We start from the raw sequence: 27,614 nt of genomic DNA, 5'->3' as shown, positions 1-27,614 counted from the left end.
AAGTGGAAAGTAGGGTCTCGTGCCCGGCGCTGGCGTCTGATTCGGGACTAGTTTGGGGCCAGTGGCGTCGTGGAGCTGGGGCTCGTCCAGAACCGCCGTGAGGACGAGCTTCGGGAGCTTTTCCCCCTCAAACGGGAGCAGGAGACGGGGTTGAGCGTACGCCAACTCCAGTGGCATTTCCTGCGGGATCTTTAAAGAAATCTAGAGCTTTCTATCGATGTGTACGCCCTGAAAGGCTCTACACGCCACGTTTTTTGTTTTTTTACGCTGAACTGGGCTCTTGCTCTGGCCTTGACTTCAGCCTCAGGGAGCTGTCAACCCCCCGTCGTCCACCCGTCCGTCCCGAAGTGCGGTGGAAGGAGAGCGGCCGGGGCTCGGGCTCGGCGACGACCCTGGGCCTGACGTCGCAGATTCGCCTTTGCCCTCGAGGGCCCTGGCGTCAGCCCTGGGGTGGGCGTGCTCTCCTGAGGCCAGTTGTCCTCTTTTTAAGAATAAAATCCATCAACAGAGAAATCGTGGCTCAGCAAACAGGCGACTGTGGTGTCCTCGGTGTGCTCGTCGGCCTTGCACGGGCCCGTCCTGCGTCCGGCCACCTCTGTCTCCTAGGACGGACGGACGGAAGGAAGGAGGTCACGGCAGCGCCGCGCCGCTCGGATCTCCCTCCTGGGGCTCACGCGGCGGAGGCCGGGAGGTGCCAGGAGGAGTGGCCCGGCCGGGTGCCCGCCCTCCGCCCCGCGTGTTGGTGCCGGAACCCGGGCAGTGGGCGGTCTCGGGGCTTCCGTCTGCGGCTGGGCGCCCGCTCCGCGAGGACAGGCGCTGGACCAGCTTCCATCCCGGTCCCGGCTTACCTGGCACCTGCGGGCGCTCCACCCACGGGAGGTGAGTGCTCCTGGGGTCCTTGCCTGGGGCCCCGGGTCACATGGGCCTGGTGGGGGCAGCCGTTCCGGCCTGGGCTCTCCGCAGGACGCTCGGCCTCCGTCTGCTTCATCTTTGCCTCCAGCCAAGAGAAAGTTCTGTTTTTAGGGGATCGTTTGCTTCAGGTGGGCCCACCCAGATGATCCAGACGCCGCCCCTACCCCTGTATTAAGGGGGTGGCCCTAATTATAGCTGTGAAGTCTCTTTACCATGTCACATAGTCACGGGATCCAGGGACGAGGACATTAGGCATCTCTGGGGGACCAGGCTGGGTCCTCGGTCGTCCCGGCATCGGGGACGTCAACACAGTATCCTTAGAATTGACGAAACACGATCTTGAGCTGAGGAATCGGTCACTGATGTAAACGACGTAAACGTTCAGCGCATGGGCCGCAGGCGCTCGGGCGCTGAGGACTCCTAGCACTGGCGTGGGATCACCCTGTTCACGTCCAGCCCCGCATCCTGAACCGCAGTGGAAGCCGTTCACACAGTTCGGTGCGTTTGGCAGCAGATAGTGTTCCAGGAGTCAGCTTGACGACGAGGGCGCGCTCGGAGCTCCGGGTCCTCCTTGCGGTCGCCCCCCAGGTCGGCGGTGCTGGCTGCCCTGACGGGCCAGGAAGCGAGGTGGGCGAGGCCGAGAACTGTGGGAGAACCCGCGGGTGGTGGCGTCTTGCTTGGAAGCCGGCGTGACCCCGAAGTCTGTGCTCTTCACAGTCCCTGGGGCACCGCGTGACAGGGACGGGGCCTCCAGGTCCATGCACTGGAGGGGAGGGAACACGGAGGACACGTGCCCCGTGACGTGCCTGGTACTCACGGGGGTCTTTGCCGCTGGCAGCTTAGCTCATTGAGGACAAACGTCCTGTCTCTTCATCGTTTCCTCGGTTTTTATCAAGTTCAGAAATGATCTTCCGTCGTCCAGCAGGTGCTGTCAGTGCCCTACCCCGGGGGTGCCGCCGTGAACGGCTCCCTGGTTGATAATACGCGTATTTGGGGTTCATCCCATTCCTGGCACCCAGTTCCTAAAACTCTGGGAATTTTGAAGTGAGGAGAGTGATAAACACTGTTCTGTTCTGTTAACGGGTGACTCTTGGGCCCCACCCAAGGACGGGCCTGTTGCCAGGGTGACTCAGCTGCGCTCAGAGAGTTGGACCTCGGGCCGGGCTGCGGCCCTCTGGCCTCTGGAGGTGAAGAGCTGGACCTTGGCTGGCTCAGCAGTGGGACCAGATTGAATCCCTTGTGTCCCCCACGGAGCCTGCGTGAAAACCCGGGCGGGGGGGGGGGGCGGGGGCAGCGCCTGGGGGGATGCCTGGGAGGCTGTTCCCGAGTCGTAGCCCGTCGCAGCAAACCAGGAACCCGGTGAATAAAAGGAGTCGAGTCCGTGGGTGCTCACAAGGAGCCAGGCTGGAGGGCGCCCGGGCCAGGTTCAGCGGCCCCGGTCCCGCCCTCACCGGCGCTGCCCTGCCCTCCCAGCTGGCCCGACCCTCGCACGGAGGCCACCGGGATTCCTCTAGACCTTGGGGCTGAGTAGTCACTTCCTGTCCAGCAGCCCCCCAGGCGTCACGGGCGGGCGAGCGGTTAGGGTGTCGGTTCAAGGCTGTGCTGCTTACGACGCCCGACGCCCGTCCTCGCTCAGTGTCCCCACCTCCCGTCACCACGAGGGGAGCGGCCCCAGCACTTACCCCACAGACGGTGCTGGAGGCAAAGTGGGTTCCTGCGGTGCCGCATGAGGAAGGCCCCCCTGAGACCCCAGCGCACCCCTCCTGCTGCCTCCCCTGCCCCGCCACCCTCCTCCCTGCTCCCTCCTCCCCCTCCCTCCTTCCTCTTCCCTTCCCTCCTCCCCTCCCTCCTCCCCACCCACCTCCTTCCTGCTCCCTCTTTTTCCCTCCTCCCCCTCCTCCCCTCCCTCCTCCCCCTCCTCCCCTCCCTCCTCCCCCCTCCTCCCCTCCTGGTCTGCCGGGTTGCTATAAAGCCCGCGTGGACTCAGGCACCGGCCAAGCAGTAACCCCCTCCTCACAGATGGGGAAACTGAGGCTCTTTCTGTAGCGTTGCTGCTGCTCGTCCTGGGTCGTAGAGCTGGCTACGGGCAGGGAGAGCTCGGAACCCAGGCCTCCTGCTTCCTGCTGTGTGCAGCCCCGTCGACTCCTCCCCGCGAGCTGGGGTCTGTGGGTGCTGGCCAGGCTCACAACCGCTTAGCACTCGGCCCCGCCTGTGCCGGGATGGCTGAGCGGCAGGACCGGGCTGGAGGACCTCAGGGCACCTCCCCAGGGCCCGCCTGGCCCGCTGGTACCAATGGCTCACACCGTCCATGCCGAGGGCCACCTGGACACCTGCCTGTGGGGGAGGGGCAGAGGTGGCCTGGGGCCACAGGAGACGCCCCACCGTGTCAGGCGCTTGGAGGCCTCACAGAGCGCTGGGAAGGACATCCAGAGGGCAGCGAGGCCGCTGTTGCCACTTTGCCCACGTCCCTACACGTCTGCGTCCTCTCCCCCCGCCCCCACACCAAAGCGGGAGGGATGCCCTTCGCACTCAGCTCAGGAGCATGTTCTGTGCTGTCACCTCTGAGGCTGGGTCGTCGCCTTCATCCCGGAGGCAGGGCAAAGGGGGATGAGGTCACCCAAGTTCTGACCTTGAACTTTGGTGTTGAGAAAAATCTAAAATTGGGGATTTTAGCTTATCTTTAAATGGCTTCATCTTTTTCCCTGTCTTTCGTCAGAAAAAAAAGAACAGGAATCGTCCAAGGGCCGAGGCTCCGTGGTGAGGCAGGCTTGCTAGAGACGTGGGCACCCGTCTGTGGTGGCGGTCAGCTGGGGGCCGATCCTGCCCGAGGCCACGCTCAGAGCCCAGCTGGGTGGGCGGCGCTGACCGGCTGGGCGTCCGCGGGGACGTGGGGAGGGCTCGGGGCCGCGGGGCGCGAGGGGGGCCGCGTCTGCCAAGAAGCATGACTCGCTGTCGGCCGTGGAGCTGCCCGGCCCGCCTGGTTGTCCCCGGGTGCCGAGAAGCCAGCCCCGTACAGGGGAGACGGTGCTGCCCCTCGTGCAGGTGACAGGCCCCGGCGGCGAGCAGCCTGAGCACAGGTCCCGTTCTGCGACCTTGAGCCAGCCGGTCACTGTGGTTGCTGCCTTGGCTTCTGTCCTGGAAAATGGGGATGGCGCCCCTTCTTGCTGGGGCTACGGACGCCGAGGACCGCAAGGTGCTGGACCCTGCCGGCGCTCAGGGAACTAGGAGCCCCGTGAGCGGTGGCCATCGGTATCCTAACTAACCGGAGGGGCTGACACATGATGCGGGGGGTGGGGGGGGTGACCTCCGGCTCCTGCTGATTCTGGGGCTCGCCATGGGAGGCGCCGCCTTTTATTCTCGCGCTGCTCCAAGCTTACGTTTCTAGGATCCGGCACCATAAAGGGCCATCGAGTGCTTATTATTTTAGGATGTTACTGTCGAGCCGCACCTCCCGGAAGTACAGGATGCGGCCGCTGCTGCAGGTGGGCCGGACCAGGCGGGGGCGGGAGCTGCGCGGGGGGGACCTGCTCCCCGTGGCCCAGCCCGGGTGCTACGGGGGTCCAGGCACCCGATGCTCCGAGGAGCCAGCCCACCCCGCAGAGATCCCAGCAGACCGTGTAGCCTCCGTCCCCTGCTGAGGGGGGGTCGCAAGTTGCCACCTGCAGCCCCAGGGGCAGTGCCCTGTGATCGTGGGCCCCAGCTGCCCGCCCTCTCCCCGGCTGCACCCCTGTCGGGGCTGTGCCTCCGAGCTGCCCCGCGACCCGGAACATTCCGCAGCAGTGGACACGGGCAGTCAGGCCGCCGCTGGCTCCCGAGTGACTTGGAATGTGACTCGTGTAGCCGAGGACTTGGCGTTTTCACTTTACGTGTTGGCAGTTAGCCCTGCTGCAGCCCCGCGTGCCACGGCTGTGATGGTGCACGGCCCGGCTCCACGGGCGTGGGGGGGAAGGCCTGTCCCCCCCCCCAGGCGCAGGTGCACCGTCCTGCTGCCAAACCCCGAGGCTCCCTCTGGGCCAGCCAGCCCGCGCGTGGGGCCCTGCAGGACGGGCAGGTGCCGGGCCTTCCTCCTCAGCTGCCTCATCATGTCACTGTCTTCCTCTAAAATAATGACGATTCTCCTCCTCCTCCCCCTCCTCCCCTCCCCTTCATCCCCTCCCCTCCTCCCCTTCCTCCCCTCCCCCTTCTCCTCCTCCTCTCCCTCCTCCCCCTCCCCCTCCCCTTCCTCCCCTCCCCCTTCTCCTCCTCCTCTCCCTCCTCCCCCTCCCCCTCCCCTTCCTCCCCTCCCCCTTCTCCTCCTCTCCCTCCTCCCCCTTCTCCCCTCCCCTCCGTCCCCCTCCTCCACTCCTCATCTCCCTCCCTCTCTTCCCCTCCCCCTCCTCCTCCTCCCCCTCTTTCCTCCCCCTCCTCCCCTCCCCTCTTTCCCCTCCTCCCATCCACCCCCTCCTCCCTTCCCCCTCCTCCCTCTCCTCCATAGTCTCTGGTGTCAGGAAGCACACTTAGTTTTGATGAGTGAGTCCTGGGTGGGTTTTCTCCCCCCTACGATGCTGCAGCTGGTGACCCTGTGTGTCAGGGTGAGCCTGTCGTCAGAGCCATGACTCGCAGCCCGCATGGAACATGAGCTGGAGGACTCGGGACTGACGACAGACGGCAGATCCGGCCCGTGGTCGCTCAACTAGGCGCCCTCCCTCTGTCCTCCCGGAGGCTGCCGTTTGCTGGAGAACCCGAAGCAGGTCCCCTCTCTCGAGAACTGTGGCTCTCCTTCCTTTGGCTCCTTTTTCCCACATTGCCCTGTGGGGAAAGCGTGGCAGCGTGTGTGGTGCAGGGAACACATCTGCTCCCGGTGTGGCCCCTGGTCGCCCGCGTCAGTGCTCCTCCGGCCCCGGCCGCCGTCCTCCACCCCTGCCTGCGCTCACTGGCGGGCCTTGACCCGTCCCAGAAGTCTGTCACCGGATTTTGACGGAGGCGTGAAGTCTTCCCGCTACAAGGAAGTAAGTCGGTGTCCTGACCGCGTGTGAGCGGGGTCGCAGCCTGGCGGCAGGCAGAGCTGGGCATCTGGGGACGCTCGCCTCCGGGCATGTGGAATAGCCAGAGACGGCAGCAGGACGGTGACCTCGAGGGTGACGCGGTGTGAAGCAACTCAGCTGAAGGACGACTCGACGACCCCAGGGCATGTTGTTGCACGGCGGCAGGATCTGCCGTACGACCGTGGTCGAGTCTTTGAGATTCTTCGGTGGCACCACCAAAGGCCGTAACATCTGGACTCGACCAAAGAGCGCCGTTCCCGCCTCTGCGGTTCCTCGGGCGGCCCAGGGAGAGGCCGGGCCCAGGGTCGTGGGTGGCGCCAGCCCACCCCGCACCATCACCGCTGCCTCAGCCACGTGCTTCAGCTTTGTTCGGAAGGCTTCCTCTGCTTAGAAAGAAGAAGATGGAAACCACTTCCCCAGAGCAGTGGCTCTCAAACTTCAGCGACCGCGTGACTTACTGTTAAAGCAGACGTTGCTGGGCCGACGCCCGGAGGAGTCCGTGTTGAAGCTTGGAAAACCGTCCGTGCACCCAGCTGCCCGATGGGGCCGAGGGGCTGGTCCCGGGGGCACTTGGACCAGAGAACCACCGAGTGTGGACAACAGAAGGAGTAGCGTTCGCTACGTACTGAGTGTCAGGCCCCGTGTTGGACTCCGTGCCGCTCCAAGCCGCAAGCTTGCGCTACTGCCCCCGAGTCACCAAGGAGGAGACCGAGGCTGCAGAGTTCTGGTGACTCACCTGCCCTTGCTGAATGGGGGGCCAGACCCCAAGGACACCTGCCGCCTGTGGGCCCGGGATCCCCACTGTGTGGCCCAAGGCGGGGATAGGGGAGGATTGTAGTCGGGGGTTTGAACGTCCAGATGTGAGAAGGCCTGACCCGCAGGCCGCACGTCTCCCCTACTGGACGTCGGCGATCAATGTGTCCCGTGACACGACGCTGGGAAGTCGGAGCAGGTCTCCCGTTAAGGACAGAGTCCGTGTGGATCAAGCGTCTCCCACTGTGGACGCAAGGGCAGCTACTCTCACGGAGGCTCGCGAGTCACTTGTTTGGTCCCTGATGGCGAGAAGCTGCGTTTCTACGGGGAACGACCGGGCACGATGGCACCAGAGCACAGGGCGGGCGCCTCCCCACCGTCTGGGCCCTGGGGAGACGGAAGCAGACACAGTGTAATGAAGTGAGTCTCATTCAGGAAAGTTGCTGGGACGGTGCCGCCTTCCCGGGGTGGGATATCTCGCCCCTGCCGGCCCGTGCCGTGCCGCAGCCTTGACCTGGCGTCCCCGCGTCCTGGCCTCTCCCTGCCCCGTTGCTGGCCGGGCCCGCTCTTCCTCCCAGACCCGGGCATGTCCTGCGCTCTGTGTCCTGTGCCCCCTCTCCCGGCTGCGTTTCTGCTTCTCTCCCGTCTCATGCAAGTGACCGTGTGGGGGAGGCTCACCCGGAGCAGAAACTCTCCCCTTCCATCAGACGTGCCCAGGCTGCCCGCGCTGCTCGGGGTTGGGGTCATCGTGCCCCTACTGTGTGCCTGACTTGGGCCCAGAGCGCGGCTTGTGCTGGAGGGTCTTCAGGATGGAAAGGGACACCACACGTGGTCCGCACGTCCCGCGGGGCCTGACAGGGAGGGAAGGGAAGGAGGAAAATCCCGTTCTCCTTGTCGTTTCCTCCACCATCTCCTGCGTTTGGTCTCTCACCGCTTTTCCTGAACCTTCTCAACTTCTCGACTGGTGCGTCCTGACCTTGTGTTCATTACGATCCTGGAAGGAGAGAGAAGTGTCACGAGGTGGCTTAAATTTAAACGAACGTAGGTGTTTCCCTAGGGAGGTGAGTATGATAAGTGAGAGAGGAGTCAGGTTTTATTGGGCAGGGTTGGCTCGGGCGGGCCGCAGACTGTAGTATTCACTACTGTCCCCCAAGAGCCAGCTTCCGCCCCGGAGAAGGGAGCGAGCAGTTCCTCGCAGGTGAACAGTCCCTCACCGGGAGCCCGAGGACTTCGGCCGGACGCATCCGTCATCCTGGGTGTGTCCTCACGCCTGTGGCCAACAGCACCCGGCCCTCCGTCTGCCGCTCGTCCTGCAACGCCTGCTGTGTGTGCTCCCGGCCCCTCGGCCGCACGACTGGCACCGAGCGCACCTGCGACGTCTGGGCCAGGACCGCGTCTTGGGGGGACGGACTCACCTGATGACAGTCCTGTTCTTTACTGATCATAACAGAGGACCTTGAAAATAATACAGGCCCTAATAATAATAATGATAATAATAATACGGGCCCCAAATGCCACCTTTGAGAAGTTTGCATCTGGGGAAGCGCCGAATGCCCTTCAGACGTCCGGTTTGGCAGAGCAACAGGACAGCGGATGGACGCGGGGCCTAAACGTGCCGTGCGGGTGAGGGTTGGGAGCCGGTCAGGACTGGTTTTCGGCAGGTGCTTCCTTTCCGTGTGAGTCCCTGACCCCACTTTCTCCCTTTTGTTCCATGTGTCCCCGTGCAGAGCGTCCCAGAGGCGTCGGTTGGCCCTACTGTGTGTCCTTGCCTCCCCGGCCCCGCCCCCCAGGCGCCCCCGGACCGTGGTGACGTTGGCCCTGGCATCCCCAGGCCCAGCCTCCTCGGCCCGCTGGATGCTCGTTCTTCCATCACCCGGCAGCCGGAGCACCAGCTGCTGCTTCCTGCCCAGGCCCGGGTTGTGAAACCCCAGCGGGCGGGCTCTCCCCGGCTCTGCGGGCTGCCCCCAGGCGTCCGATGCGTAGCTCCTTCTCGTTGTCCTCCCTCCGCTTCCCTCTCAGCCTGCTGCCCTCCCTGCAGCCAGGAACTGGGCTGGTTGCTTTGTGTGCGTTTTCTCATCTAACACCCACAACGAGCCTGTGCAGCCATCAGACGGGGGGGGGTGGGTTACGGACCAAACGGGGCCTTGTCAGCCTTCGGGCTCATCTGTGGGGTCTGAGGCCGCCACCGCCCGTCTGTCCTTTCACTTTGGGCATGAAAACGGGGCCAAACTGCTCTGTCCTCCTGCCCCTCCTGCCAGCCGTCCCGGTCCTGCTGCGTTTCGTCCTCGTGCAGCTGACCCCCGGCTCCCCGGCTCCTCAACCACGCGTGCGGACGACACCCAGGCCGCCCGCGGCACGACCCTGCTTTCTGTCCCCTTGGGCACAGGAGGGTGTGGTGGGAGCGACCCGGAACCTGGGTCTGGGCCTGGTCCTGAGCACAGAATGAATTCCTCTGAGCCTCGTCGCTTCGTTGAATTCAGGGGGCATTTGGCACGTGTCTGGCGCGCTGGCCGCCGTGCGGGGCTGCCCGTCTTCATTATGAGGAGAGCAAGCACAGCCCCCCCAGAGCCGCCGGCGGCCTCTGCTCTCCCTGGCGCGCGGCAGGGGGGCCGCCGTGGGGGGCTGGGGGGAGGCGCGTGGCGGGCCTTGCCCCCTGCTGGGCGTGCTCGCCCCGGGTCGGGTCTGCTCCTGCTCCGGCAGAGTCCCCTGCGCGCGCGTCCAGCTCCACCTTGGCTCGCGTCCCCCCGCCGGAACCTCTGAGCATCCTGCGCCGTCTTGGTGGCCCCAGCGGAAAGAGACCTGGTCCCTTGACCTGTCCCAGACCCTCATGCTTAGAACGAAGGTCTCTTCACTCACTGAGGGGTCCCAGAATATTTGTCGAGCGCTTTTCACAACCGTTTTTCACGATGTGGTTCAGAGACCCCGGGAGCCTCAAGATCCTTTCAGCGCGTCTACAGAGTCGGATTCATTTTTATAAAATCAAGATGGTCTTTGACGTGTTTGTTCTGTTGACCTTTGCGATGACGCAGAAGCATGTGGCCGAGCATGGTGCCTCGTCGTGACCGCGGCGGTGGCTCCCTGAGTGCTCGCGGCCCGCATTGCTCACCGCCCCACACTCACCGCTTAAAAAAAAAAAAAAAAAGCCGAGCTTCCCCCAACGGCCTCCCGACGACATCAGCGCTCCCGAGGCCGGGGGGCGCCGTGTCCTCACGCGGGGGCCTGGGCGGCTCCACGAGGCCACATGTCTCAGGGCCCCGTGCGAGGAACGGTCGTGTTCAAAGGCGCCCCAGGCCAGTGGGTGTGAACACAGCGAGTGTGAAGGGTGATGCAAAGGGCTCGGGCCCACCTGGGGGCTTGTCCCTTGCGGAGGTTCGGCGTGACGTCTCAGAAAGCGGCCGCATGTGCTCCGCGTGTCCCGGCGTCAGGTTGGGCCTCCTCGGCTGGAGCGTCCCCAGGACGCAGGCAGAGGCCCGGAGGGGAGTCGGCGACCCCCCTGGAGACCGCAGACTTGGCTTCGGGCAGGTCGATGGCCGCGTGAGTCTCGCTGCCTCACGGAATTTTTTGTTTTGTTCTAGAAAACGCTTTTTCATACAACGTCAGTTTGGGTGAGACCTCAAGGATTTACCAGTTATTTTGAACGCGGCAGTGAGTATTTTTCAGACTTCTGTTTTGGCCTCTGGTAATAAATACATCGGTAGGTTGAGGCTAATGTGCAGGAGCCGTTGGCGGGATTCAACTTGGAGGCGTGGAGAGGGTCCGAAGACCAGGAGGTTCGGGAGCTGCTCAAGGAGGACCGTAGGTGGGAGGTTCTGGCCGGCGGCGCTCACCGGGAGACCTAGCGGCGTCCAGGGACGCCGGCCCTGCCCGTCGGTGGCTCCGGACTCGGCACCGCAGACTGGCTGGAGGACCAGGAGGACGAAGCCGCTGTAGACACGTGCTCCACCTCCGCGGCGTCAGCGCGTTGGGGGCCAGCAGGGCCGTCCCCGGAGGCTGAGCCCCCCAGAGGCCGCGTCCCTGCCGCCTGCCCCATGGAGCCCTGCCAGGACACCCGGCCAGACGGCCCGGTCGGCATGACCCTGACTAGCGTGGCTTGGCCCCGCGCCTCTGTCGGCCACGGCCCAGTGGCCCCGAGGTGGCCTCGTGTGCCGGGCGTCCCGGGCCCTGTGGCAGCGCCAGACCCGCATGTAGACGCTGTGGGCCTCCCGGGGTCCTTTGTGGGGATTTGCGCACAAGGCATGGCCAGCGCGGGGACGGTCGCCCGGGGCCTTCCCATCTGCGGCCCGGACGCCGTCCCAGAGAGGCCCTCGGGTGGTCCCCGTCAGCAGAACCTGAGGAGGCCGCGGCTCACGCCAAACACATGACAGGAGCCACCGCAGCGAGCGACCCTGCCCTCTGCTCCGTGACCTGCCCCCCCTTTTGGTCTCCGTGAGCCTGTCCCTGTGGCTCACAGCATCTCTGTATCTGCACAACTTGCTGGACACCTAGGCTTGAGGGTTGGGGTCACCCTAGAGTCCCCACACGGGGCCTTGCCGTGCAGGAGGGCAATGGGCCGACCGTCGAGGAGGTGGCTCGGAGGGGATGCGTCAGCGGGGCCTGGCCACGGTGGGTGGCCGGGGCGGCAGCGTGGCTGGGAGCCACATGGGGGCTGGGAGAGGACGAGGGGAGCGGCCCCCGGCAGGGGAGGGGCCGCCGGGTGCAGGTAGCTGGGCTGCGGAGGGACCTCAGGGTGCATCATGTGCCCCGGCCCCATCTGGGCTCGTGCTCAGCACCCAGTCGTGGGGGATTCTCTCCCCACCCCCACCCCACGTGTGTCCCCCGCTCCGTGTGTCCCTCACTCTAAAATAGTATTAGAAAACCTCCAAGAAGCGGGAGGGTAGCCAGCCCGGGAGAGAGCAGTTGAATCAGGGAAGCTGGAGGAGGCCACGGGGAGACCCTGGGGTGCTGGGGGGTGCTGGTCACGGGAGGGGGGGTGCTGGTCACCGGGGGGGGCCACCCCAGCCCGCTGCAGGAGCTGCCGAGCCCGGCCAGCTCCCTCCCCTGAAGGCCTGGGTACAGGCCTTGCTGGGCACCCTGGGCCCACCTTACGGGCACGACCGGATCCGGCCTCCTCCGGATTCCCTCTGTCTCCCACCCGGTTTTCTAGGTCAGAGCCTCTCCAGCCAGGGTGTGAAGCGTGTTACTGGGAGTCCACTCAGTGGGACCGGTCGGGGATTTGCTCCAAGTCAGGACTTCCCTGGCAAGGGGCCCCTTTTTCTTCGGCCGCACCCTCCTGGTTGGGCTTTTCGAGGTGTGAGGTGTGGAGCGTTAGGTCTCAGGTGTGTGTTATTCATGCTGGAGTCGTGTTTTCTCACAGCGTAACTCAGGGCTTCGTGCTGCCTCCACTGCCGACGCATCCAAGTGCCGGACGCGCACTAGGACTCGCTTTCTGTGTGTGTCGTGTCCCTGGTGATACCTCGTGGGACGGCATCTCCACCTTGCAGCCAAGTGTCGACGGGTAGGGGGTCCCTGCCTTTCAAGGACCTGCATCTCAGTGGCTGGACAAGTGGAGTATGAGTAGAAAAGGAATTTTGGAAGTTATCCTTGTGAGCCGGACTTTTTGTGTTTTTATCAGGTCAGAAATTTCTGGAAGAAGCCAGAGTCAGCCGAGGAAAGGGTGTAGAAGGGCAGGCCTGACGCAGAAAGCATCCCGGGTGTGCCAGTCTCGGCAAGGAGTGATTGTCCCTGCACAACAGACCGGGTTATCTGATGTGCAGTTTGGAAAGTGTCACGTATTGTGCTTTTCACACACATACCCACACACGGGGCATTCATCCTCACGTGGTCTGGGGCACTGAGCACAATGTATATGCTGAGCTTGGCGGATAAATGGATGCCCTTTATCAGTAGGGCGTTTATTTTCATCATAGGCACCGAGAAGGCACGTTTTCCAAACGGGTCACACGTTCACTTCTGAGCACGTGAGAGTTCTGTCATGTTGATCCTAAGGGGGTCTGTGGAGGTCGAGTGGTAGAGAGAAAAGCCAGTTGCAAGTGACTTGTTAGATTCTGAGCTGCTCCTGGGCTCCTAAGAACCATCCTTAGGAGTGTAGAGTCACGTTCCAACGCCTGGGTCCGTCCATCTGTGTATTTTTGCGTCGTTGGGATCAGTGTAACATCCTCTTTGCTGATCTGCTTTTGCACATAACCATGGTTCATGTTGCTCTTTTCCTGTGTCCTCACACTCCACATCTTTCTCCTCGTAATGGCAACAAAATGATCCCCTGGGCTGATAAGTAGCCGTCGGTTTAACTTTCTATCCAAGCGCTGGACATTTGGGTTGTTTCCAGGGTTTCACAAGAACATATTTGCTGTGATCATCATGTGCAGATTGCTCAGTCAGCAACTTATTATGCACCTTCTGGAAGGGCAGTCTCTGCCAAGGTCTTGGAAGTGATACCAACTCATTAAGCTAAGAGTCTTCAGAACTGGCATTCAGAATTTCCTGAGACAGCATCTTAGTCTTTGGCTTATTTTTCTTCATTTAATTAGCAGATATGGAGAGAGGACCTGTCGTGGGCCAGAGACCACTAGGCCCTGGTCCCCAGCCGATGGTGCAGAGAGCAGCCAGAGGGTTGGAGATGAATGCGTCATCGTGGTGACGTTGCCATCCCGTAAACACGGTGTCAGTCAGACTTCCAGGTGCACAATGGGCATTTGGTCTTCGTGAGGCAAAATGTCTAGATGTAGTGCAGGGTAGCAGATGGTAGGGTGGGGTAGTAAAAATTGCAGATTAAAAAAATCAATACAGTTTTTGTTATTTCTAAATTAGGCTGACAAAGCGATGGCTGGGTTTGAAGCTGTATGGTGTAGTGAAAGCACGAGCCTCTGGATCCAGGGAGTCCTGCATTTGACTCTTCATTCTGTTACTTGTAGACTTGTGGTTTTAGGGGAAACAGTTAAACCTTCTGAACCTCAGTATCCTTATCTCTAAATTGGGTATAGTAGTTTCTGTCCTTTGGACTTTGTGTATTTCTAGTGCCCAGTCCAGGGTAGGGGGCTCAGCAGATGGTTGTTGGCAGAATAGAAGATGGATGGATGGATGGATGGATGGATGGATGGATGGATGATTAGATGGATGGATGGATGGATGATTAGATGGATGGATGGAGGGATGGATGGATGATTGGATGGATGGAGGGATGGATGGATGATTAGATGGAGGGATAGAGGGATGATTGGATGGATGGATGGATGGATGGATGGATGGATGGATGGATGGATGGATGGATAGAGGGAGGGATGGATGGATGATTGGATGGAGGGATAGAGGGATGATTAGATGGATGGATGGATGGATGGATGATTAGATGGATGGATGGATGATTAGGTGGATGGATGGATGGATGGATGATTAGATGGATGGATGGATGATTAGATGGATGGAGGGATGGAGGGATGATTAGATGGATGGATGGAGGGATGGATGGATGATTGGATGGATGGATGGATGGATGGATGATTGGATGGATGGAGGGATGGATGGATGATTAGATGGATGGATGGATGATTAGATGGATGGAGGGATGGAGGGATGATTAGATGGATGGATGGAGGGATGGATGGATGATTGGATGGATGGAGGGATGGATGGATGATTGGATGGATGGAGGGATGGATGGATGATTAGATGGAGGGATGGAGGGGTGATTAGATGGATAGATGGAGGGATGGATGATTAGATGGATGGATGGATGGATGGATGGATGGATGGATGATTAGATGGATGGATGATTAGATGGATGGATGGATGGATGATTAGATGGATGGATGGATGATTAGATGGAGGGATGGAGGGATGATTAGATGGATGGAGGGATGGAGGGATGATTGGATGGATGGATGGATGGATGGATGGATGGATGATTGGATGGATGGATGGATGGATGGATGGATGGATGGATGGATGGAGGGATGATTAGATGGATGGAGGGATGGATGGATGGATGATTGGATGGATGGATGAAGGGATGGAGGGATGGTTGGATGGAGGGATGGAGGGATGATTAGATGGATGGAGGGATGATTAGATGGATGGATGGAGTGATGGATGGAGGGATGGAGGGATGGTTGGATGGATGGAGCAGTCACTGTGGATTGAGAAGGACTTGAGGCCCTCTGTAATAAATAATATATCAGCAGCAGGCTATATCTGCCCTATTACCTTGAGGTTTGTTGAGCAAATTTTCTCACCTCTAAATTAAAGGAAACCACATTAAGAATCCACAAATGTCTCTGTTGGGGTGCCTGCGTGGCTCAGTTGGTTAAGCATCTGCCTTCGGCTCAGGTCATGATCCCAGGGTCCTGTCCCTGAGCCCCGCCTTGGGCTTCTTGCTCCGTGGGAAGCCTGCTTCTCCCTCCGCCTGCTGCTCCCCCTGCTTGTGTTCGCTCTGTGTCAATTAAATAAAATCTTAAACAAAAAACCACCCCTCTCCCTTGTCATCTCCTGTATATTAAAACCTATAAGTGACAAAGCGTGACTCACTGTGGCCCTCACCAGTAGGCTTATTTCCCCAGGCCTTCAGAAAGTGTGGAGGAGGCAGCTGCTTCTGCCATTTGCCACCAAGGATCTCTGCTGCCTCCGTTCCTTTGATTTACTCTGTGTTGAGTTTAAAATGTAGACTTTTTGGCGGCCAGAGAATGATCGTCACGGTTCTGCGCCTCGTGACCACTCTCAAGGTTGGGAACCCGAGAGGCACCTGCCAGGCTGCTTCCGTCTTTGATGAGGAGGCAAAGTCCTTCCCCAGTGTCCTCAGGCTTCGCTGGGTTGGCAGGGCCCCTGCTGCCCGAGCCCAGGCCCTTCGCTGGGCCCCGCGTCTCCACCCGAGCAAACCAGGCCTCCATCAGCAGGGCCGTGCTGAGGTTGTGTGGACGGGCGGCAGCCCGCGTGCCAGCCACACATCACACAAGTTAACTGAAAAAGTAAAAAAAAAAAGAGGCAGAAGGTCAGGCTTGGTGGAGGTGATTTATTTATACGAGGCCCCCAGCTCAGGTGTTGAGACTGTTGGTTTTAAGCTGGGTGGCACATTTTTGTGGCTGCACGTGACCTTGTGGTGCCTATGGAGGGGTTTTCTTTTTTTTCATTTGTTTTGAGTGACAGAAGGAAACAGCAGTAAGAGCCACGACAGGGAACCGCTCTCTAGCGTCAGCTCCAGGCCTCTGAGATGCCGCAGCCCGCACTTGCCAGACGCTCTGCGTGGACGGCGGCCAAAGGACGGTCGGTGAAATCCTTCCCCAGCCAAGCGGAGCGAGGGCGAGAGGATGGGGCCCGAGGAGGCCGCGGGGGGGCTGGCGGTGATGCTCCCATGGTCGCTAGGGTTCGGCTGATGCTGGCTCGCGGGGTCACGCCGCGCACACGACCTAGGAATCCAGATCCGAGGTCACAGAGAAAAGAACGAGTTTTTGTGGGGGTTTTGACTTGGATGACAAAATGCCTCACGGTCACCCCCACCATTTCCTCTTTGGACGCCCCCCACCCGCCTTCCGAAGGGTTCAGTGGGGTCCCGTGCGCAGACCTCAAGACCTTGGGCTGTAAAGACGTGCCTCCAAGTCGGCCTTCGCCTGACGTCCCCGCGGTGGGCATTGGCCGTGCCTGGAGCCGGCCCTCGGGGACTCGCTCCCCGGTGGTTGGAGCTCAGGGGTGTCTCATGTGTGTCCCACGGCCCCGGACGTCCAGGTGCAGCGGCCGTCGGAGGAGGAGAAGCACCCGGCAGGCAGATGCCAGCGGGCTGGCCCCCGAGGCCGGGCACAGGCGAGGGATGGGGCGGGATTCAGAGCCAGCGACAGGGCGACAGGGAGAGACCGGCTTGGCAGGGTGGGCCTCACTGCCCTGGGAAGATGCCGGCAGGCAGGAGGAGGATGTCCCTGGCGACCCCTGCTTGGTGTGTCCTGGTAGGTGGGACGCGTGGGGGAGGCACGGCCCCTGGCAGGTGCCCAAGGAGCCACCGGAAGGCCCAGCGTGTGCAAGGAGCTGGCAGGGGCCCGTGCGTCCCGCTGGGTCTGTCCCCACAGCTCCGTCACGCTCGAGGCCTTGAGGTCACGGTGACGTGCTCCCTGCTGAGGGACGGCAGGCGGGGAAAGGGGGCGGGGCAGGGCCGAAGCCCGGGCCCCCGGCGGGGTGCTGCAGCCCGGCCTGGAGCTTGGGGGAGGCGCCCGGAGGGGGTGGATCCGGGGGGCGCCTAGAGGGAGGGCGGCCAGGACCTGCTGGTGGACCCGGGGGATGGGCGGGAGGCAGAGGGAAGCCACGGGTGAATGGGGTTGGGCGGGGCGCCCGGGAGGCAGCCGTGTGGACAGCTGTCCCCAGTCTGGTTGTGGCTGTCGTTGCGTTTGGGGTCGGGACGCAGCATCCGTGGGAAGATGAGCAGGCCGAGAGCCCTGGGGCGCAGCGAGGGGCTGCCAACGGACGTGCACCTCTGAAGGCCACCGCCTTGAGGGCAGGACCCAGCCGGGACCCGGAGGACCCTGGGACCCTGCCTTCCAGGAACAGCCACCTGCCGGCGGGGAGGGTCTACGCTCAGCAGACGCTTGACATTGACAACACCGCGGGCACCATCCATGACCCCGGGGCTCAGAGGCAGCACCCGCAGACAGTGGGACCCTCTGCCCGGGCGCCCCACTTGCCGGCCCTCCAGGCTGCGTAGCCCGGGTGGCGCTGGGTGTGGATGCGGGCGCTGGGGGGGAGGGTGTCCCTTCCTCCGGGCTTCCCTCCCTCTGCGACATTGGCCCCAGGGCCTCTGTATCTCTGGAGCCTCCCTCCCCCTGGGGCCTTCTCCCTCTGGGGCCTCCCTCCCTCTGGGACATTGACCCTGGGGCCTCCCTCCCTCCAGGATCTCCCTCCCTCTGGGCCTCCATCCCTCTGGGGCATTGACCCCGGGGCTTCCATCCCTCCGGGGCCTCCCTCCCCCTGGGGCATGGGCACAGTCATTTCTCCTGCCTCGCTCACACCTCCCTGCTTGGATCTTCTGGTTAAGCCTGGAGTCCTTCCCAGGTTAGCGTCAATACTGCTTCCTCCGGGAAGCCTGCCATGCTCACCCCACCCTGGAATTGCCGCCGCCCTCTGCGCCCCCGGACTCCTCGTCCTTACGACAGTTCCACGCCGTGTGCTGGAGCTCTCACTGCCCCGTCGGTGGGCGTGACGTACCGTGGGCTCCGGGAGGACGGAGCCTATGTTGGTCTCTGTCCTCTCGGCAGCGCTTTCCACGTCGCCAGGCTCGGAGTAGGTGGGAAAGGCTCATGAGGGGCAGGATGGTGAAGGGCCCACCCCCTCCTGTCGTGGGCCGTGGGGGCCCTGCCGGCCGCCGGCCGACCGCCCCCCCGGGAGCCCGAGGCCGCCCCAGAGGCCATGGGAGGACCATGTCTCCAGCCTGGCCGGCTTTCCCTTGGGCGAGGCGCTGAGCCGCCGTGAAAATACACCGGGCACCGAGCCGGGCTGCGGGGTCATGGGAGCGTGGGGGGGGGGGGGCGCAGGAGCTGAGCCCATCCCCCAGACGGAGGCACACGGCTTTCTGTTTGTTCGTACGTCCGCGGAATAAAAAAGTTTCCACCGCGAGGAGTTTCAGGGTGGAATCCTCCCCCTCCGATCCGAAGAGGCGGTGGCGCGCAGGCTTCGCTGTGCATTTCAGGTGTTTCGGTTTATAATTTGATCCAGGCTATTTTCCTTTCTCCCCAGCGGACGTTAATCGTTTCCTGTGAATTTTCATGCTATTAGGGAAACAGATGTTCCGTATTTTTATCTGCGTTTTTCCCGAGGGCTGAGCCAGGCCTCCCGTAGCCGGGCGTGTGTGCGCACGTGAACCCGTGAGGAGGGCGTTCGTCGGAAGCTGCGAGTGGAAGCACGGCCGGTGCCCGGTGCGGCGGCGGCACCGCACAGATGCGTGCAAGGCCGCGGGCGTCGCCGGACGCTCTTCACCGCGGTTTGGGTCTGGTGTCGTTCAGCCACCTCCGGCCTCTGGCCCAGGGATGCGTCGGGACTCCTCGCGGTGGCGCTCGCCGGACAGGGAGCGGCGCAGCGGAAAGCGCAGTCGCTGCGGCCTTCACGGCTGAGTTTTGACCAAACCGTATTTTTTTTTAAACACTGTCTTGCAGCCGTGGCAGGTGCTTGAGCGAGTCTCCGTGAGGCGCCGGGTGCGGAGCGGGCGCTGGGCTCTTCGGGACGTGCAAGCGCACATGGGCCGCGGCCCGGAGACCCGCTCCTCCGGCGGAGGGGGTGGAACATGCCCACGGACCGGTGCGGGAGGCCGACAGGGAGGGCAGCGTGGGAATTCAAGAGGCCCGAGGGAGGGGATGCTTGCAAGGGGAGCAGCGCTTACACTTGGTCCGAACAAGGCGGAACGAAGCGACGCTTCCCTTAGGTCTGAGTTACTGGGGTTGTTTTAAGGCGTACGGGCTCTGTTTGGGTGGATTCCCTGAAACTACACCAGCGTTCCTTGTGAGGCAAACACCGCACGGCGTCATGGATACGCGGAGTCCACTCCCAGGCGGAACCGACCCAACTTGCAGAAGCAGGGGAAAGTGGCCGCCGGGGCGGGGGCCGCGGGGAGGCCGGTAGACTCAGCTCTGAGGTGACCAAGGTCGGGCCGAGCGTAGAACCTGTTGACTGGAGTTGATTAGCACCGTTTGGTGTCCGTGAAACTACCTGGAAAAGCAGGACTTACCTGCCCCCACCCCGCCCCGAGGTCACGGGCCGCGGGCAGCCTTCTGCAACGGCCTTGAGCCGCGTGGCGGGTGCTCGGTGCCCTGCAGTTTTCGTGTCCCTTGTATCTCAGCGAAGCTGAAGAGAAGATGCCGGCGTTGCCGCGGGGCCCCCGGGGAGGCGCACGGCTCTCCGATGCTCTGTGCAAAGGCCCGGCGGCAGGAGGTGATGCGGGCGGTGCTTTGGATGATGAGCCATTTTGCACAAATATGCGTGTCTTTATTTGGCTCTTCTGGCTGCGTCCAGTCTTGGCCATCTCCAGGCCGCGGCTGAGGCACCTGGGCCACCGGGGACGCAGTGGGAGCCGCCGTCCCCTCCGCGCCCTCACAGGGTGGCTTGCACGTCCCGGCGGGTGCGGGTGGACTTTGAAGGGCGATCACGCGGCTGGCACTTCGCCGGGAAGCACCGCCACGGCTCGACAGTCACTGCGGCCATGGCCGCGGCCGGTTATTCATTCAGATGCTGTGCAAATGCGAAGGGGGCTCTCCTGAGCTTCAAAGTCCCGGGAGGGTATTTACGGCAAATGCAAACACGAGCTCTGCGCTGTCGGGAGCTCTAAGGAGCCCATTCCAACCCATGACAAAAACGTCAAGATCCCGCGACACGAATAAGCAAAACATAGGAACTTACTTCTTCAATAAAGGGGGGAATGTTCATATTCACTAATCAGAAACGCAGAATGAGACGGCGTTAGGAACACCGCTGTGTGTGCAGAGCCTCAAGGCCCAGGAGTTCCCCGTCACTTGTGGGTGGCATCGTTGCACGCCAGCAAAAGCCCTATTAACTCTACCGTAAGGAATTCAGGGAAGCTGGGGACACAAGGTAAAGGAATGAAGCAAAAAGGTGAAGCATGAACATGAAGGTGCCCAGTGTAGCCCTATTTATAATAATGAAAACTGGCAACAACCTACATATTTCGCATGTTTAGGGGAGTGATTTAATGAATTGGGACTTTTCGGCACGAAGGACTGTTATTAGGCCCCTTAACCGTGATGAACCTGTGTAGAAACACACATTTAAATATTTAAAATAAAATGGAAGAAATAGTCATCATTTATGGAGCCGGTCCTAGTGGCATTAGGCCAACATTCTCCCTTTTTGTTCTTTTCCTTTTAAGGAGAGACGCAGAGAGAGAGGCAGAGGCACAGGCAGAGGGAGAAGCAGGTGCCCTGCGGGGAGCCCAACGCGGGACTCGATCCTGGGACCCCGGGGTCACGCCCTGGGCCCGAGGCAGACGCTCCACCGTGGAGCCCCCGGGCGTCCCTCTCCCTTTTTGTCTTACAGCCACCGTGTGCGAAAGGTATCGTCACACTGTGGAGTCGAGGCTCAGAGCGTAATTGCTCAGGGACTCGCCCCTCACCGGTGCAGGAGGGACGTTCAGTCCAGGTCTCGTGATTCCAGAGCTTTCCTTGGCTTCCTGCCAGCAGCATGTACCTGGCCGTGAGGAGCTGAGCACGAGCCCAGCAGAGCTCCCGGCCCCGCTGAAGCTGTCGCTGCGGAGCCGTGCGTGAAGCGGTGTCGCTGCCCTTGCAGTGGGAAAACGGGCAACATCGGTGGAGCGTGACCTTCCGGTTGCTTCTCCGGCTGTTCTGTGTCACCACAGAGGTTGGCGAGGTGGGAGTCGTGGGTGTGTTTTGAGTGCTTCTCCGTGGCTCTGGTGTCGCCAGGCTACGTCCCCGTGTTACCTGCCGAGGAGCTGGGGACATGCGGCCCCAGTGCCTTCACTGGGGGTGCGGCTTCCCATGCCCGGCTCTCCCGGGGTTACGGCCGGTGGGCAGGGGCACCGCCCTCACTCCTGGTGCCTCCGGACGCAGGTGTACGCCTTGTGGGGCACATGCCTGCGGTAGCGCCATCTGTGGGCTCTGAGGGCCCTCGTGCCCGTTTTGCCCCCTGAGATGATGTCGTGTCGGGATTTGCAAGTGGAACCAGACCCGGCGTGAGTACAGAGCACCGGAGGAGCACAGGAGTACAGAGCCCCCCTCGACGCGGGGCCCCCGGGTCGCTCCGCATTCTGCACACGGGGAGGCGGAGGCACCCGTTGGTTATGTGACTCGCTGGGGGCTGCGGGCAGTGAAGACAGTTGGGAGCCGGGCCCACGGACCCCGTGATCGTCCCGCTCCCTCCAGGCTGTGTCGTGCGTGGAAACAATGCAGTCAGGATCCACTGGCTGTTCCCAGGTGTCCCGGGGCTAGAGGCCCGTATTTCACGATTGCAGCAAGTATCTGTGGCGCCAGGAGCCTAGCAAGGTGTCACGGGCATTCTGGGCAAGTCCCAGCGAGCGGAATTGTCGGGAAGATGCGAGAGCGCAGCTGAGGACGTGGGCGGGGCCGAGGAAGGAGCAGCATCCCCAGGGCGTGGGGAGCCTGTGAGCTCGGCCATCCCGGGTCTGTGGGGTCGTGACCGGAGCCAGCGGGCACCCCTGGGATGCAGCTCCTTACGTGCGGCCCAGTACCCGCTTCCTGTGTGCTCGCTCACCTGCACTCTGGCCCCGGGACCAGGGAGGAGCTTCCAGCCATGTTGGGTGGGATTCGCCGAGAGCCGCCGCCGTTGCCATGGACAGAGCCGTGCCAGAGCCTGCCTGCCCCCGACGCTCACCTGCGTCTCTCCAAGTGAACAGGGGCCCATCGGTGTCCTGTTCTTGTAAAATGAAGATGGTCTACTGGAGGGAGAGGGAGCGAGTACACGGGGAGGGGGGCAGGGAGAGCGTCTGCGAGCACACGCCCCAGAGTGAGGGGCTCCAGGTGCGGCCCGGTCCCGGGACCCCCGAGGTTGTGGTCTGAGCCAGGAGCCGGACTCGGACGCCTCGGCCCCAAGCCCCCTGCACATCGGCCAGGTCGGGTTTCCCGGTGTCCGTCCCCCCACAGCCTGCTCCTCCCCCACAGAAGCTGCCAGTCGCTCGAGCCAGAGCCGCGGTGTTGTCTGCACCTGTCGTCTCCCTCGTCCCTCAGGGCTGCTTCGTCAGTGGGTCCCCTGCCCTGAGCGCCCTCACTGGCCTGCACTGTGTGTCCCCGGACAAGTGCACGGCCCCGCAGGTGGCCGCCCCGGCCCATTCATCCGCAGCCCTCAGGCCCGTCCATGCAGCCGCTCGATGCACCACGAAGCTCTCCGGTCGGTCCTGCTGCTCCCATGTTTACGTGGAAGCATCCGCGGGACCTGCTCCATGTCAGGCGCCTGTAGGGACTCGTCTGGGTGCCCATGTGTCCCCTGGCTCTGTCGCAGTGCCAGGCCCGGTGTCGGGAGCCTCGTCCCCTCGTTCACAGCCGTGTCTCCCGCCGTGCAGCTGTGCCCGGGACGGGGTTTGTGCCCAGTGAACGCCTCTTCTCAGGAAGAGTCCCGGCGCAGTCGTCGTGATGGAGACCACGCTGGTGCCTGTGCGTGGGCGGTGTGGCCTGTCTGCGGCAGAGGCCGTGGGGTGGGTGTCACAGCCGCGTGCGTGCAGCTGCTCTCGCGAGGCCACTGTCCCCCTCCCGCCCCTGCCGTGAGCCCAAGGACGCTCCCCCCACCCCCAGGCCCCTGATGTCCTGCGTCTTGCAAGTAGTGTCTGCCTCCTGCTGGGGAAGCAGAGGAGCGTCCTCCAAGGTCACCTGTCGCGACCTGCGGGGCGGAGCGGACAAGCCGCCGCCTGACGGCAAAAGGAGACTGGCCACAGAGACTTTTGTTTGAAGCCACGTTTGGAACGCGCCCACCAAGTCTTTGAGACCAAGTAGACCTGAAGAAAAGGGATTTCGTGTCTTATTTTTTTTCCCTTGAATATCATGTTTCTAAGAAGACAGTGTGTTCTCTGGCTCTCCCGGGTCACGGCCAGCTGAGGCTTCGGAGGGGAGTGGGGAGTTGTCGGAGGCGAGACGGGCCTGGCCGGGCCGAGGACGATGCCAGCCCCCCCCACACACTGGCTGCGGGAGCTGCTGCCGTCACGACGTGCTTCCCGCCCAAGGACGCTCCTGCCCCGGTGGTTCTGTGCACGGCCTGGCTCGGCACCGACGGCCCGGGTGGCCGCAGGCTGCTGACCCGTGTGCCTCGGTTTGCTCACCTGCTGAGTGGGCGTGGGAGGACCCACCCCGTGTGGCCGCTGAGCAGGCTGGGGGAGCGGAAGCGCGTGGACTAGTGCCGGATGGACTTCTCCACGGAGCCCGGTGAGTGCTGGCCGTTGCGGCACAGCGCCGTCCCTGAGCCACCGAGGGCTTCGGGGGCTTCCCAGCGAAGGTGACCTACGGGGCGGCCGGTGCAGGAGGGAGGCAAGTGCGTGACAGCAGGACACGCAAGGCATGAGCGAGTGAGGCAGCAGCCCCTGGGCGTGTGGGCAGGTCTGGCCCTACGGGTGGCGGCGACGGGCCCCTGGGGGCTGAGGAGGCGGGACCTGGTGCAGAAGCTCGAGGAAGCCGCCGAAGGACTTCCGGGCTCAGCCTGGGACCCCAGGTGGTGGCGCCCTGGGTGGCCTCGCCCGCCCCCGCCGGCTGCCCCAGACCTCGGCCCGGCCCCAGCCGCCAGCACAACCTGCCGGCACCACTGGCACCTGCCACGTGTCACGGGCGTGGCCTTGGGTCCCGGGCTGCCCACTCCTAAGTGGAAGTAAGCGTCCGATTTCAGGTCCTTCGCCTGTCGGGAGCCCGGAGGTAAGGCCGCACAGTGGACTGGCATCCCAGCCCTCCCAGCCGTGGCTTCCGCGCGGGGGGGGAGCTCAGGCCGTGGGGCCCAGCCCTGTGTTGGGCTCGTCTCCCTGGGAGTCTGCTCGAGATCCCCCCTCTCCCTCCATCCCACCCCCGCATGCTCGCTTTTACTGAAATAAATCCTTTAAAACAAAGGCCCCACGAACAGGCGCCCCCGAGGTGTGGTGAGCATCGTGGAGCCTTGGGCCAGCTCTTCACCTCCCGGGGCCTCCGTGTCGTCATGAACGGGAGCGGACATCGGCTCAGCTCGTCAGGGCAGCGCGAGGACTGGCGGGGGCGAGCTGCCAGCGAGGGTTCCTGGGTACCTAGTGCTGCGTGGACACCCGCGAGCGCCCGTGACGTCCCAGCAGGACGACGCCGCAAGGGGGTGCCGCTGTGTCCCCAGGGCAGGGGAGCAGACGATGCGGCCTCCGTGTGCGTGTGCCTTGCCCTGCCAGCACCCGGCGGCCGGCGGGGGGGTCTCCCTGTGCGTGGCGGGCCGTACCCCCCGACGTGTGGCCGCCTTCAGTCCCAAGCCGACCTGCTCGGAACGAAACACTGAAATGGCTCCTTAGTGGCGTTTACGTTCGTTACCCGACGACACCTCATCGCCCGCGTGGATGCAGTGAGCACCCTGGGGTTTGCCCTTCCCGTGGGGTTACTTGGGAGCGTGAAAGCACATGTGGGGCTCGCATCTCGCCTCCATGGAGCAGCACTGCCCCCGGCGCACCCTCACCTGTGACCCGGAGGTCGGTGCTTGTCTGCGCCCGGGCGGCCGCCGCAGGGAGTCCCGTGCACCCTCCGCATCGCCCTCGGGGCTTCCACCCGGTGGCTTGGTCCTGGCAGGACAGGCTCAGGGAACGAGGCGAAGAAGGCGCGTCCCACTCACGTCGGGGTCCGGCCGGGAACGCTACCGCGGGCGACGCCAGCACCCTCTGGGCTGGGCACAGGATGCCGCCTGCCCAGGGCGCGGGGCCACGTGGGCCAAGACGCCCCGTCGCCCGTCAGGAGCCAGCAGAGGCTGCACCCGGGAGCACGAGCGCTCGGATCCCGGGGCTGCGCCCGCCCCTGCACCCACCTGCCTCACCGTGTTCGCTTGACTCTTTCAGGTTCGTCCCCGCTTCCCGCCTGAAGGCGACGGTGGCCCACAGCACGTCCGACCGGTGAGTCCGCTTCCGTCTCTCGCACAGGGTGACCGTTGAAAGGACGCTGCCACTTGCGGGCCAGACCCCCCGGCCCAGCGCTCCGCTCCGGCGTCTGTTTATTCACACTTTCTTCCTGCCTCGGAAACGATTCGCGAGGTCTCCAGGCCTTAAAACCCCACACGGATCCGTGTTCCTCCGCTAGGGACGTGGTCAGGGAAAAGATCTGTGATCACTCGCCAACCACTACTGAAATGAAACTTCCTTTTTAAAGTTTTTTTTTTATAAAGAGACCATTGCAAGGCCCCTGTTGATGGTGCGCGGGTTCAGGCAGTGCCCAAAGCAACGTGCCCGTCCAGCCAGGGGGGCAGCAGTGGCTCGCGCGGTGCTGGACGGACCCTGGCTCACGGCCGACATACCAGCCTCTGGTTCCCGTGTTTCCCCCCCTCCGTCTTGCACCTGTCGCTGTGGTGACGTAAGCGGTACCAGTGCCAGAAAGCTGCCTGTACGGCCGGGACGGTGACGTGGCCTCCCTCCCGGACGCCGCGGTCGTGCCGTTCCGTGCAGCGTGTAGCAGTCAGCTTCTGCCGCGTGAGAAACCAGCCCGAGATAAACTGCCAGAAACACCCCCGCGAGGCTGCAGCCACGGGATCAGCCTGTTAGTAGAGCGGCTGCAGGATCGCTTGTGGTGCCCTGGAGTCCCCGAGGACCACAGGGCGTGGAGTGAGGCCCCGAGCTGAGCCCATCCCGTAGCCCGCAGGCATCCCTCCGCGGCCCAACGGGGGGGCCCTGGCAGCCCAGGTGAGCAGCCCCTGAGGTGAGCAGCTCCTGCCACCGCCAGGCTGCCCCCTACTCCCTGCCGCGTTGCTCATGCCTCAGCCCGACCTCCAAGCTGTCACCCCTTTGCTCAGGGGCCACCCATGCCTGGGACCTCCCATGGCAGCGGCCCCGCTCCTCCGCCCGCACCCTTCACCCCGCGTCCTCTCCTGCTCACCTCCCACTGGTCCTTTTATTTCAGTCGGGCTGGCCCGTTTGCCATTTCTCCCGAGGACACCCCATGCTGTCGCCCCTTTCCCTGCTTGGGATCCCTTCCGTTGTGCGAGGCCGCTAGAGCTTCCCGTCCTCCGCGACGTGGCCGTCCCTGCCTGCCCCTGCCGTCTGGGGCCCGCCCTGCTCCGACCCTGTTGTGTGGTTCGCTGTCTCGGCCGCGGCCAGTCTGCTTCCCCTGCTGCTCCGTCGGCGTTGTCTTTACCCCCGAACGGGCCGGTGTGGGATGGCAGTCACATCGCGGTCCCGGGACAGCCTCACAGGGCCGCGGCGCCCAGGCCGTCCTTGCAGTGCCACGCGGCGGCTGAGCGCAGAGGCCCTCCGTCAAGCAGGAAGGCGCGTGGACGCCGCTCTTGGTTATGGTCGCGTGAGGCACCTGTTCAGATACCAGCTCCTGGCCCGCCCCGGGGCCGTTCCCATCATCAGGTGCAGGGAGGAGCCCGGGAGCGTGGAGCACGGGCTCCCTGGATTGCTCTGCGTCTGCAGCCACTTGCTGTGGAAAGGAGAGACTCATATGAGACTGCTTGAGCCCTGGCCTGCTACCTCTGGGCTCATATGAGCCCCACCTACCTGAGCCTCAGTTTCTCCACCCGTGAAATGGGAATATGTTTGATTTGTGGCCTGCCAAGGTCTAAAGGCTGATGTACGTGCCTGTGTTTTATAAACCGTAAAAGATAATTAAAGTGCATTAATCAGTGGTGGGGCTGCGGCCGGCCGGTGTGGAGAGAGGGGCAGGTCCTTCGTGGCCGTGGGCCTGGCTCTGGGGGAGGAAGGGCGGTGGGTAGTCGCGTGGTCGTCCTGGCGGGACCAAGCAGAGCAGCAGAGGTCGCAGCGCCTGCTGGTTGGGCTGCCCGTTTTGCGCCCGACTGCGCCCGGCACTGTGCTGCCTTCCGTGGGATTACTCCACGTCCACGCCAAGGCCGTCGCGTCGGTCGCATCTCTAGCAGCTCGACCGCCTCCCACCACTAGCGGGTCAGTCCCTCAGGTGCTTTTCTCCTCTTTCAAAACACCTGCTTAAAACTGTCCGTCCCTGAGAAGGGAACTTCCTGGTTGGCCCCAACGTCCAGTACACGGTGCCGCAGACAGGACTTGGGAAGGGAGAGCCGCCAGCGGTGCTCAAAGGGGGGGGCAGGGGGACCAGGCCAGAGGGGCGCTCCACCCCCACACCCACCCCCCACCTCCACCTCCACACCCGCCTCCATGCCCGCCCCACCCCTTCCCATGCTCCACCCTCCTCCACGCCCCCACGCCCACACTGCCCTCACCCCCATGCCTACCCCCACTCCACCCCATACCCTCCCCTATCCCACCCTCACCCCGCCCCCACACCCTCCCCCTTCCCATCCCATCCCCACCACCATGCC

At 63.1% G+C, this 27,614-nt stretch overlaps 1 protein-coding gene across 5 annotated transcripts in view; it reads left to right on the top strand.

Moving 5' to 3' along the window:
* GNG12 (G protein subunit gamma 12) overlaps positions 1-27,614 on the top strand; it is an 80,311-nt gene that overhangs the window by 8,665 nt on the left and 44,032 nt on the right. For 3 of the 5 annotated variants that reach the window (XM_077904982.1, XM_077904979.1, XM_077904980.1), the window contains exon 2: positions 25,171-25,224. The exons of 1 other annotated variant lie outside the window; for it this stretch is intronic. The gene's annotated coding sequence lies outside the window, so the exon portion shown is untranslated. Of the gene's footprint in view, positions 1-23,397; positions 23,549-25,170; positions 25,225-27,614 lie in introns of those variants that run through there. One more of the 5 variants, XM_077904981.1, reaches the window with a different exon arrangement.

This window comes from Canis aureus, chromosome 8 (genome assembly GCF_053574225.1).
Source record: "Canis aureus isolate CA01 chromosome 8, VMU_Caureus_v.1.0, whole genome shotgun sequence".
Lineage (NCBI taxonomy): Eukaryota > Metazoa > Chordata > Mammalia > Carnivora > Canidae > Canis > Canis aureus.
This window is presented reverse-complemented; position numbering and strand designations above follow the sequence as displayed.